Source organism: Echinops telfairi, unplaced genomic scaffold (genome assembly GCF_000313985.2).
Source record: "Echinops telfairi isolate 266 unplaced genomic scaffold, ASM31398v2 ScPeMD7_70;HRSCAF=299, whole genome shotgun sequence".
NCBI classification, from domain to species: Eukaryota; Metazoa; Chordata; class Mammalia; order Afrosoricida; family Tenrecidae; genus Echinops; species Echinops telfairi.
In genome coordinates, this window is record NW_022103968.1 from 46061531 (window position 1) to 46074258 (window position 12728).

Genomic DNA, 12728 nt, shown 5'->3' on the forward strand with positions numbered 1-12728 from the left:
ACTAATGCTTTTTTATTTAATCTTATATATTTATGGTCTAAAGGGCTAGCATTCATTTGTGTTTAATGACTGCTATTGAAATCTACTAGAAGTGAATGCCTTAGGAATAGAGTCAGATCACCAAACTTGATGCCTCCAATGTACCTTCACATCTTATGTATTATTCTATCCTTTTAAATGCATACTAAACCTCCCCTGGGAGAGGCCCTGAACACAATAGGAAAAATGGGCTCTTGGCAGTGACTCCAAGATATGTAAAGAACCATCTCTGCATTTATTGGATTTATAGGATGATTCCAGATACAACACAAATAAACATAAACTCTCTATGCTACATGTGTCCATGACCACATCTGTAAAACAAAATAATCTGCCCAACAGGTTTTTAGGAGGGTTAAGGAAGCTAATGATTAACCATTTACTTCTGTCTGCTTTCCCAGTCTCTGTCTTCAGCAAGTATTGGGTGGAGCATGGCATATAAAAATGTGTGAGTACATGATTTCTCATCACATTATGGTTTTCTGCTTTCAAATATTGATGATACAATATTGTTTCTGTGATATACTGAGTTTGAAACAAAACCAATACAGGCATAAAGACCATTTGCCCAAGAGATATAAGAAAAAAGCAGCTTAGTAAACCAGTTGTTGTCCAGTTGATTTTGACCCATGCCAGCCCTACTTTCCCCCAGAACAACAGATCTTTACTGATGCCTCTTGGTTGCTTTAAGTCACCATGACTATCTCCTCATAATAGACTAATGTATTTTGTTTACATCCCTGGACCAGAGCACTTTCTTAATGTCTTCTTGTACTGAATTCTGTCTCTGATGTGCCCATATACTCACCTATCTATACAGGGTTCCAATTTGGATGGCTTGGGGAGGAGGGTCAAATTCTAAGGCCCATTTCCCCAGAATGATTATCACAATAATCATTCTATTATAATAACGCTATGAATTGACACACGCTATATGGCATTTGGCAACACAGGAGCTAAGTCCTCAGGTTCTTCCAGGTTAGCTTCTTTGTATCTTGGCTAGAATAATCACCATGATCACTTCATTTTTCTAGTAACTTTCTTTCCATCCTAGACACCTATTGATGATAACTTACTAAGCTACTCTGATAATTCCTGGAGAAACTGGGAGGGCCAGACTTACAGAAATCCCATATCAAAATAGCAGAGACAAAAAGTACTTTTATAAATATTGAAATATTTGTATTTGGTTATTTCATTCCCTGTAGTAGTTCCATAATCTGGTGTCAATTTGAGGATTCAGAGTGAGGGGGCAGTCTATCTAGCCTGTTGATTAGGCAATAGCTTGATGATCTCATTTGGAGGCGCTAAGGAGATAAATAGCTTGCTGGAGGCAAGACATACACTCACTCCCTGGGACACATTGCACCTGACAAGACACATGGAACTATGCTAGTGCCCTGAGCTAGAGAAGCCAAGTGGAGACCCCTGCCAAGGCTGAGATGCTTATACCACCACTGGATCCACAAGACTTCCCACCCACTGGCCTGTGATATGCCTGCATTTGGTGACATTGCAAGTGTTTTGTGAGTCTGTAGAGGACTTTATGGATTGGTATTGAATATATGGGCTAATATCAGACTTATGGACTTGATCTGGATTGGGCTGGGACATTTTCTCAATATTAAATTGCTCTTGTCTATAAAGCTATTTCTTACATACATGAGTGTCTTTGAATTTGTTTCTCTATTCTACCCAAACTAACACATTCTCTATGTGTGTATGTCAAGTATTATAAAAGGCATGAGGAAAGATATTTATGCCTCCTTCTACATAACAGTACAACAAATTAAAGGAAAATGAGAAAAGAAATATTGTTATTTATCAGAATGGTATTCAGAAAGCTAAATACATATTTATATTTATGATTATATGGCTTATTAATTCATTATTCAAAACAAAATGGCATATTATTATTTTTTAAAATCCAAAGCTAAACGTTTTGTTTATGTGTATATCTATCACTTAACAGTAATTTTCAGAGCACAAGTAAAATTATTTAGCTCATTATGAACCAGTGAGCATAGTGTTTCTTATCTTATCAACAGCTTAGAACTATTGCCTTAGTCTTTAAATATAAAGTAAATGAAATGAATATTGCATTGCAATGATTTTATATTATTTCAACTAAGAAACTGGTAATTAAAAGAAAATTATAAAATATGTATTATTTAGGTATTAGTCATAATTATACATACCTATAGTAGAGTTTTATAATTGATCATCTGATCAGGTATGCATATATGGGTTACAGGTATGCATATATGTGTGTCACATGTATGCATATATGTGGGTTAGTTGAAAAGTACTGCTTTAACTCTTCCAGATGACACGCTCACAAGTTTAAATTGTTTCTTCTGAAACACTCACAGGTTTATTCCAAGCAAATTATATTTATTTACACAGTCAATTTTTCTCAATAGAGTCCTGGTCTTAGACTTGCTCACTCACTGCCACCAGGTCAATCCCATCTCACAGTGACTCTATAGGACAGGGTAGAACACCCTGAGTTTCATGAGACTGTGACACTGTACAGGACTAGAAAGGCCCCATCTTTCTCTCATGGAGTGGCTGGTAGTTTTGAACTGCTGACCTTTCAGATGGTAGCCCAATGTGTAACCACTAAGCCACCAGGACTCCTTTAGTCTTGCTAAAGTGCTTTTAGAAAAATATCCATCAAAGCAGTGGATTTCTACGGGATCTGTGAGGACAGTTAAATTCAAGTACTTTATAATTCAGTTCAGAAGGTTATGGTAACTGGTAGATTTAAAGGCAGTCATCTTGGTAGAATTTCTCAAAGAAGAAGGATACTTATGGAAGTTATTAAGAAGCCTTAAGAAAATTGAATGCTTCAATAGTGAAAAAGAGAGTTGTGCCAAGAAATTCTTTTTTTTTTCTATATATGGACAATGCACATCTTCTTTTGAGAATATCTAGGCCTCTTCTATGGAAATTTCATTGAGAAAATTTTACCCCATCCACAATAAATCCTGTTCTTTCACTTTCAGAACTTTTCTTTGTTCTCAAAACCATTTAAAAGGATGTGCACATTGCTATCTTGATGTGGTATAATTCAACAGAGAAGGTAGTGGATAGACCTAGAGGGAGGATATGCCAAGGAAAATGGCTTCACATTTTAACCAAAACAAATCAAACTCACTGCCATCCAATCAAGGATGACTCATAGTGACCCTGGCTCCACAGAGCAGAATGGCCCCAAAGCCGAATGCTTGCATAACCACGCACTGCCTCAGATTCTGATGGACCAGGGAAAAGAGCATTCATTGCACGCAAAATCCTCTGACGCAACCCAGACTTGGTTCCCAAGGTCATTACCGGGGAGGAGACATGGTGCTGTTCTTCTGACCCCAAAATCAAATATCAATCAAGCTAGTGGAAGACGGATGCCATGTCACCTCTCCCCAAAAAAGCTGTCCACGTGAAATCAAAGATCAAGACAGTGCTCATTGGTTTTTGATGGGAGGGGGATCATGCATTTGGAATTCAGTCCACCAGGTTCGACTGTTAATCAAGCTTTCTATTTAGAGGTTCTGACAAGATTGTGGAACAGTGTGTGACAAAAAAGGCCTGATTTGTGGCCGACGGGAGACTGGTTTTGCCCCCATGACATGTACCTGCTCACGTAGCCATCTCAGTGCACCAGTTTTTGGCAAAAAACAGCATGCCTCTCTTGCCCCACACACCTTACTTACCTAACCTCGCTATGTGTGACTTCTTTTTGTGTCTGAAAATGAAGCAAGACATGAAAGGACAGTGATTTGGCAATGTAGAAGAGGTGAAGGAAAAAAAAAAACCTCCCAAAATGAGAGGTGCTGTCAAGCCATCCAAACAAATGAGTTTGAAAAATTTTCCCAAGAATGAAACAACAGATTTAAAAAACATATTAAGTGTAAGGACTTTGAAAGTGAGAAGGTTGTTTTTAGAAAAATTTAAATTCATACTGTTGAAAAAAAAATTCCAATTTGGGAGGGCAGCCTCTTGTATATGTAATCTAAGCTTAAGTCACAATATTTAGCTCATATTATATCAAGCATATTATAACATTCAGAACTAAAATATGAATAATAAAAATACCCTGGAAATGACTACCTAATGCAATATTCATTATGTAATATGTACTATATAAAGATGTAATAGAATTTGCATCTTACAGAAATCATAGCATAATAATTTTTTTAATCAGTGGTATTATGCAACTTCAGACAAATCAATAACATAGTCTTTCTTTGTCATGTTAGATGCCAATTTAAGAAATCATATCAATACATATGTTGTAAAGATAATACAAAGGAAGAGACATCTGATCTCGTGAAAACTCATGAGAAATAGAGACAGTTAACATTGGCATTAGCCTAAAGCTGATTTCTATGAGCTGGTGTCAAATATATATATTTATTCTCTCCAATATATATATATATATATATATTCTCTCCAAAAACATTTTTAACCTCTTTTGATATCCATAGTCCCTCCCCAGGCACTAATTCTCTGCTTGGTTTGGTAATTAGTGGGAATGACTACATAAAATTCACAGACCATACTCATGGTTATGTAATTAATTAGGGAAGTAACAAGTTACACTTTGGATTAAGTACATTCAGGATACAGGATTCAGGATACAGTTCTTTGACGAAGATTGCCTCTTGTAGCTGTGCAGCTGGCTCTCAGCTCACTGGTCTAGCCTCTGCCCTGCTCGGACAAATGTTGCGAAACTTAGTTAGTTCTAATTTTTCAGAGACATCCCCTGTGAGCGGTAAACATTGGCTAGAAAAAAACCCAGCTCGATTTCTCTAAGTCAGCAAACGTATCGCCCCTTAATGCCTAGAGACACCCTGCTTTACCAGCACGCCTCCAGCAAGAAGACACTCGGCTTTCTTCATCTGTGGGCCAGGCAGCCTACTGCATGGTTTCCCCTTGATTTCTTTTTTTTTTTTTTTCTTTTTTAACATTTTATTAGGGGCTCATACAACTGTTATCCAAATCCACACACATCAATTGTGTAAAGCGCATTTGTACATCGTTTCTCAAAACATTTTCTCTCCATTTAAACCCCCGACATTAGGTCCTCGATTTCTTGTCAGTCTTCTAGTTCTTCTGCCACTGTTTGTGAGCAGCTCCAGTGCTGTACCACTTCTCTGTCAGTTTGCCATCTTGTGGTGGCTTGTGTGTTGCTATGATGCCAGAAACGATGTATTTCAAGTGCCAGCAGGGTCACCAAAGTGAACAGGTTCAGCAGGGCTTCCAGACTCAGAACAGACAACAAAGAAGGACTTGGCTCCCCATGTCAGAGGAAGAAGCCACTGAAAACCATGTGCTTTGAAGAATGCTCACATACTGAACGACTAAACAAAAGAAAGGGTACATTGTCCCAGACACTGCTTGCAGATGCCCCCCTCGGGTCCAAAGGCACGAGAAATGTGACCGAAGAGGAGATGATTCTTGTAGGAAAGTCAACCATGGCACCAATCACAAAAGCTAGTGATGAAGAAATTGAAGAATTCTACTAACAACTTTACTTGGAAATTGATCAAACAAATGATAAAGATGCATTGACAGTTATTGATGAATGGAATACAAAAGATGGAAACAAAGAAACGGGAACAGGAGCGGCAACATCTGAACTTGGTGATACAAATGAAGCTGGGATCATATGACAGAATTTTTAAAAACCAATGACTTGTTCATAGCAAATATGTTTTTTTCAACAACACAAAAGGTGACTGACTATACACATAGACTTCCTTAGATGGAAAATGCAGAAATTACATTGACTATATCTGTGGGAAGACACAATGGACAAGATCAATATCAGCGGCTAAACCCAGGCCACGGGTTGACTGTGGAACATGCCATCAATTGTAAGCTCAGGATACAGCTGAAGAAAATGAAAATAAATCCAATAGGAGCCACAATATGCCTTGAGTCTATCCCACCTAAACTCTGAAAATATCTCAGATTAGACTCTTGGAACACTAATGCCAGAAGACCTTACGAGCTGTGGGAAGACATCAAGTCTATCATTCATGCAGAAAACAAACAGTCATTACAAAGACAGCAATGAAAGGAAAGATCAAAGTGGATGCCAGAGGAGACTTTGACACTTGCTATTAATCACGGAGTAACTAATGCAAATGGAAGAAAGGATGAGATCAAGGACCTGAATAGAAATTTTCAAAGGGCAACTTGAGAAGGAAAAGCCAAAGATTATAACAAAATGTGCAAGGATTCAGAATTAGAAAAACAAAAGAAAAGAACATGCTCAGCATATCTGAAACGGAAAGAACTCAAGAAAAATGTCAAGCCTCAAATTGCAATTTTGAAAGATTCTGCAGGCAAAATACCGAATGATGCAGGAAGCATCTAGAGAAGATGGAAAGAACACAGTCACTGCACACATAGAACAAGTCGACAGCCCACCACTTCAGGAGGTGGCGCAGGAGCAAGAACCAAGAGTGCTCACAGAGGTTCAAGTGTCACTGAATTCATTAGTCATAAACAAGGCTCCAGGATTTGACCGAATACACGTGGAAATGTTTCAGAAAACTGACACAGCACTGGAAGCACTCACTCATCTATACCAAGAAATTTAGAAGACAGCTACCTGACCAACTAACTGGAAGAGACCCATATTTGTCCCCATCCCAAAGAAAGGTGACCCACCAAAATGCTCACACTCTATCATTGATATTACACACAAATAAAAGTTTGCTGAAGATCGTCCAACAAGTAAGCAGCACATCTACAGGGAACTGCCAGTTCAAACTGGATTCATAAGAGGACAGATCTTGGTTCATAACAGAGAATACCAGAAAGATGTTTACTTGTGTTTCATTGACTATGTAAAGGCATTCAAAGGTATGGCCTGTCATAAACTGTGGATAACTTTGAGAAGAATGGGGACTCCGGAACAATTCACTGTGTTCATTTGGAACTTGTATATGAATCAAAACAAGGGAATACTGCATGGTTTAAAATCAGGAAAGGTGGGGGTCAGGGCTATAGCCTCTCACTATACTTGTTCAAACTGTATGCTGAGTAAATCATCAGAGGAGCTGTGTTATGTGATGAAGAGTGTGGCATCAGGATTGGAGGAAAGCTTATTAACAATCCATAGTATGTAGATGATACAACCTTGCTTGCTGAAAGTGAGGAGGTATTGAAGCATTTGCTAATGAAGATTGAGGAGTGTAGCCATCAGGATGGATTACAACTCAATGTAAAGAAGAGCAAAATCCTTACAACTGGACCAATAGGTAACATCATGATAAATGGAGAAAGGTTGAAGTTGTCAAAGATTTTGTCTTACTTGGATCCACAATCAGTGCTCCCAGACATAGCGGCCAAGATATCAAAAATATGTATTGCATTACAGTGAATTTGCTGTAAAATATGTAAAATGCTGTTTAGAGTGTTGAACAGAAAGGATGTTACTTTGAGGACTAAGGTACACCTGACCCAAATCATGGTATTTTCCCTTGCATCACATGCGTGTGAAAGTTGAATATTGAATAAGGAAGACTGTGAAAGAATAAATGTATTGGAATTGCAGTGATAGAGAAGAAAAAGTACCCTGGGCTGCTAAAGGGAGAAACCAATCTGTCTGAGAAGAAGTAAGACCAGAGTACCCCTGAGAGGCAAGGATGGCAAGACATTTTCTTACATACTATGGACATATTGTCAGGAGAGACTAGTTCCTGGAAAAGGACATCAATTTTGGTAAAGCGGAGGGGCACTGAATAAGAGGAAGATGCTGATCTAAATAAATTGACATAGTGGCTACACCAATAGGCTCATGCATAGGAACAACTGTGAGCCTGGCACAAGAATGTGCTGTGTTTCATTTTATTGTGCACAGTGTTTCTGAGTCAACTGCACATAAGAACAACAGTGCTACAACTGTGTGTGTGTGTGTGTGTGTGTGTGTGTGTGTGTGTTCCTATCTGTCTGTCTCCTGGATGTAGGAAGTTCTCAGCATAGGGCTCTGTGTCCAAAGACAATGCTCTGCCCCTACCTCTTTCTGCTTGATTATTTTCTACTAATTTTACAAAAGTTATCTTGTTAGAGTTACATATACCATACCTGCCCTCAGTCATTTGGTGAAAGCTATGAATTCCAGAATAGGGCCATATTAAATAATTTACCACCTTGCAGATGACAAAATAATTGTGGCATGCTCTATGAATTGTTGGTGACCACACAAATTAATATCATTCTTTTTGAGGCTGATTTGGTTCTAGAAAAAAATATTAACATTATCAATATACCAGAAAGTTCCAAAGTGATCTTTGGATATATTCACAGATATGTGTTATTGGCTACATGTATATAGGGTATACATTTCCATCAGAAAATGGTTTGCTTCCACTCATATGGAAAGTCAATAACACAAGAAATGTAAAGTAGAAAACAATGGTAAGGTATAATGCAATCTATGTGTGCATGCTTATAAATATATATGCAGATTTACTTAAAAATAAATCACAAGATGTATCATCATTAATCATTACACAGAAAACTAGAGGGTATGCCAGAGAAAGTTAACTTTTTAATTTTTTATATGTATATGTCGTTTGAATTTTTAAATTTCATTATTATTTTTTAAAATTTTGCTTATGGGGATTTCTTTCCTTCTGGTACAGTGCACTGTTTCTCTGCTTATATAAGAAGTGCTTTTAACCATTCAACTTGCTTACCACTTGTATATGATGTAAAATGTCATCCTCACAGAGTGTAGACTAGTCAATTTAACTTTGAATAGTTCTACTTAAATAGGTGGGAACAGTACTTTCTTGAATATTTCCAAGCCATAAACCCAAGCTTACAAAGTTTATTCTTTAAATAGTTACAGTAAAATGGCACAGGAGGCTATGTCTGACCTCCTTTGGCTTCTCTATTGCCAAAATGCATTTCTCTGCTCTTCATCCTTCTTTATCTACTCTTACATCACCCATTCCTCCCATGATACTCTACTTCTATGCTGGGTTCAATGATTTGTTGCAATGGCCACCCCAAACTCACAGACAGTACTTATAATTATGGAGGCTTATTAGGGAAGTTAATAGGTTTCCATAAGTCAAGATCAGTCAAGAATAAGGATTCAATCATTGGTCCACAGTAATACCTCGCCTGAGCCAGCAACCAAGTCTCTTCCTCCGGTTCTCAGCTTCTCAGCCACACAGTTCATTAGCCTCTGCCTCCTTGGCAAGGAAGCTCACCCTCATTCTGTCTCACACTTCCTCTTGCTCTGTCCCAAGACTCCAGCCACAGTCTCATGTGCCTCTGTCTTGGCCTTTCCACTTCAGACAGAGATCATGAATCTCCTTGACTTTTTCCCCCCTCTCTGTCTTCAATGGCTCTTAGACACAAAGGAATGGCTTTGATGGAGGAGTGGTATTTTACTTGTAGAAGATTATAGCACCAAGGAAACAAAGGATGGTTACTTAAGCCAAATCCTCTAATAGAGTCCAAATATTCATCCCACCTTAACAGAATACAGCCTCAAGTATGGGATTATCACGATAGGCATAGAGTCCAGAATTATAATATCTCACAAACAGAATCATGACTAACAGGACCATATTAATTGACTATATCTTAATAGTTTTAGATGAAATAAAATTCTTTGAAATTTTCATTAAAAAAGACCTAACATATGAGTCATCAGGAACTTTAGGTATGACTAAGAAGATTCACAGGTGCCAGTCTTGTATGATTTGGACCACCACTTGCTCTAATTGATTTTTGGAATTCACTGAGAAAAAACCTGAAAGCACTGGTAATAAAGCTGTCAAGTCTGGTTCTGTTACCACTTCATCTCTGGGAAGGCCCAAGTAGTAAATTGGTTATTAGGGTTTGAGGCTTTATCATTCCTGCCGAGCAACATAGCAGAATGAATGCTAATTTTTCTGAATGGGATTACAAATTCGTCATGCCACTGTGCCTAACTGGATCCCTGGTGATGATGTAGAAAGAGGGGGACGGGTAGCAGAGGGGTGGGTGAAGGGAGACGCTGGGTAGTGTAATATCAGATATAATAATAATTTATAAATTATTAAGGGTTCATGGGGGAGGGGGAGGGAGAAGAGAGGGGGGGGGGGGAAAGGAAAATGAGCTGATTCCGGAAACCCAAGAGGAAAGCGAACTTTGGGAATGATGAGGACAACAAATGTATAGGTGTGCTTTACACAATTGATCTATGTATTGTGATGAATTGTATGAGCCCCAATAAAATGATTTTTAAAAAAAGAAAGAGGGGCAAGAGTCATTTTAAGACATCTGTGCAGACCAAATATCAAAAATTGAACATATAATGAAACATAAAATGCAACATTAAAAAACACATAAATAATTATATCAGAAATCAATGTTACAAGAGAGTGGAAGGATGGGATTCACAGTTGTATAGTTTTATAAAAACAAATACTTTAAAAGAAAATTGATGTAACTCATTTGGTGTTCTTCAACATTCTAATTAATTAATAACTGTCCCTAATTTAAGGACTCTCAACATAGTTAACTACAATAGAATACCCTTTGTTAAAGTAACTTGTACTCTGCATTAATATGCAATTACAAGAAATATATACAACAGTATTATATAATATTTAAATGAGTTTTGTGTACTCCATCATGTATGGTGCACTAGATGTGCGTGTGACACGAGACTTTGTGGTGATGCAGTTTGGTAAGATTCTTTAGTAGGAGAGCCCTGCCAGAGGAGAACTAGGGAGTATTTTACAAAATGAAGCTCCTGCTTCATATTCCCTACCCTCTTCCAAGTACCTAACAAGGGTCAAGGTTCTCTTCTATAGTAAGTTAAGGATAATTAATTCAACAATTGTCCTAAGATTTAAAGCAGTATGGACAGAGTGAACAAGTAGGTACCAAGTCACTACTTTTACAACACTAATAGGATTCCTTTATGATTCTATGCTCCCCTACCCACCCGCCCCAGTTGTCTGTATTTACATATGTATGTGGAAAAGTATTGCTATTAGGGTTTGGTTTCATACAAGCAGGGTTTTTAATCCCAGTAAAACATATTTATACATGTCTCTGTTATCAATGCATGCCTGCAGATAATTTCGGCAATATACTTGTTTTAATCTTATTAGAATGACTTTTTTAAAAGAACAATACACAATTGATCTATGTATTGTGATGAATTGTATGAGCCCCAATAAATTGATTAAAAAAAAAAAGAACAATACACATACTTTTTGTGCCATGAAAAAAATTATATTGAAAGCAGGGCTAATATCAATTTTTTAACAAAATCAAGTGACATCATCTCCAATCACTGAAGCTTTGCAACAATTTAAAGGAGTAGTGCCCTTCATAAGATGCCAGCCTAACAGATGTACAAATGTGCTTGACACAACGGATGGATGGATGGGTTGTAGTAAGAGTTGTACGAGCCCCCAATAAAATGATTTTAAAAAGATGCCAGCTTGTAGATGAGTAAATATTTTAAGTAAGAGCAAGAAGACCTCAAAGATGAGCCAAGAGAGGGAAGACCTTCAACCTCAATGAGTGATAAGATTATAGTTGAAGTCCAGCAACTGTTGGATGAAGACTGTAGAACTACCACTTATGCATAACCAAAGGAGCCCTGGTGGTTTAGTTGGTAAGAGTTAGGCTGCAATCCGAATAGTCAGCAGTTCGAACCCACCAGCTGCTCTGCAGGAGAAAGACTTGACTTTCTACCATGGAAACTGGAAACCTGCACAGGTAGCTGTGAGTCAGCACTGACCGCATGGCAGTGAATTCTTTGGTTTGGCCAGAGTTAATAAAGTTGGAATCTCAAGTGATTCAGCATTTCCAAGTATCACTGTGCATTTAAACCGCTACGAACGTTCAACTCAATATGTTCTTGCTTTAAGAAATGATCCTTTCATAAGGCTATTTAGCAAGTTCAAGGCAAATGAAGATGATTTTATGGAACAAATCATAACCCAAAATACCATGTGGCTTTACCAATATGATACAGAAAACAGGAGCACCTCAAAACAATGGTTTCTGAGGTGATCAAAGCTGCAGGGTCAGCTCAGAAGGTCATGGCAACTATTCTGGAGGAATGCCCAAGGGAAAATCCTGATAGATTTCTTTTCCAGAGGACACAGGATGGTTATAGTGGGTTATGATGAAGTTATTTAAATTTTGTAAATTGTATTGGTGAAGTGAAGGGCAATTACCATGACGATCCCGCCACCCACCCACCCACCCCTTAACTACAATACATCTGTTCCTTCTTTGTAGCAAGGACTGTTCTGTAACAATCTTATTGGCAAACTGATGCCTTCTCCCCTACAGCCCTGATCTGGCGCCCTCAGATTTGTTTTTGCTCCTCACACTGAAGTAACAATTACAAGAAACATAATATGAGTCCCGGGAGGATGTCCAAACTGTTGTTTGGTGTGATGTAAATTAAGGATGCAGAATTATTCCCAGACTGGTAGAGAGACTGAAATAGGATGCTATAGATATTGATACAGAATATGTTGAGAAACAAAATGTCTTGTTCTGATATATTCAATTAATAAAATATATATTACTTTGCAGTAATAATGTATTTTCATAGGTGTTCTAAGGTACATAGGTGGCAAAAGGTTAGTGGTCTCATGAGCTTAACAAAAGCCTGACAATTCAAACACGCCAGGCCCTCAGTG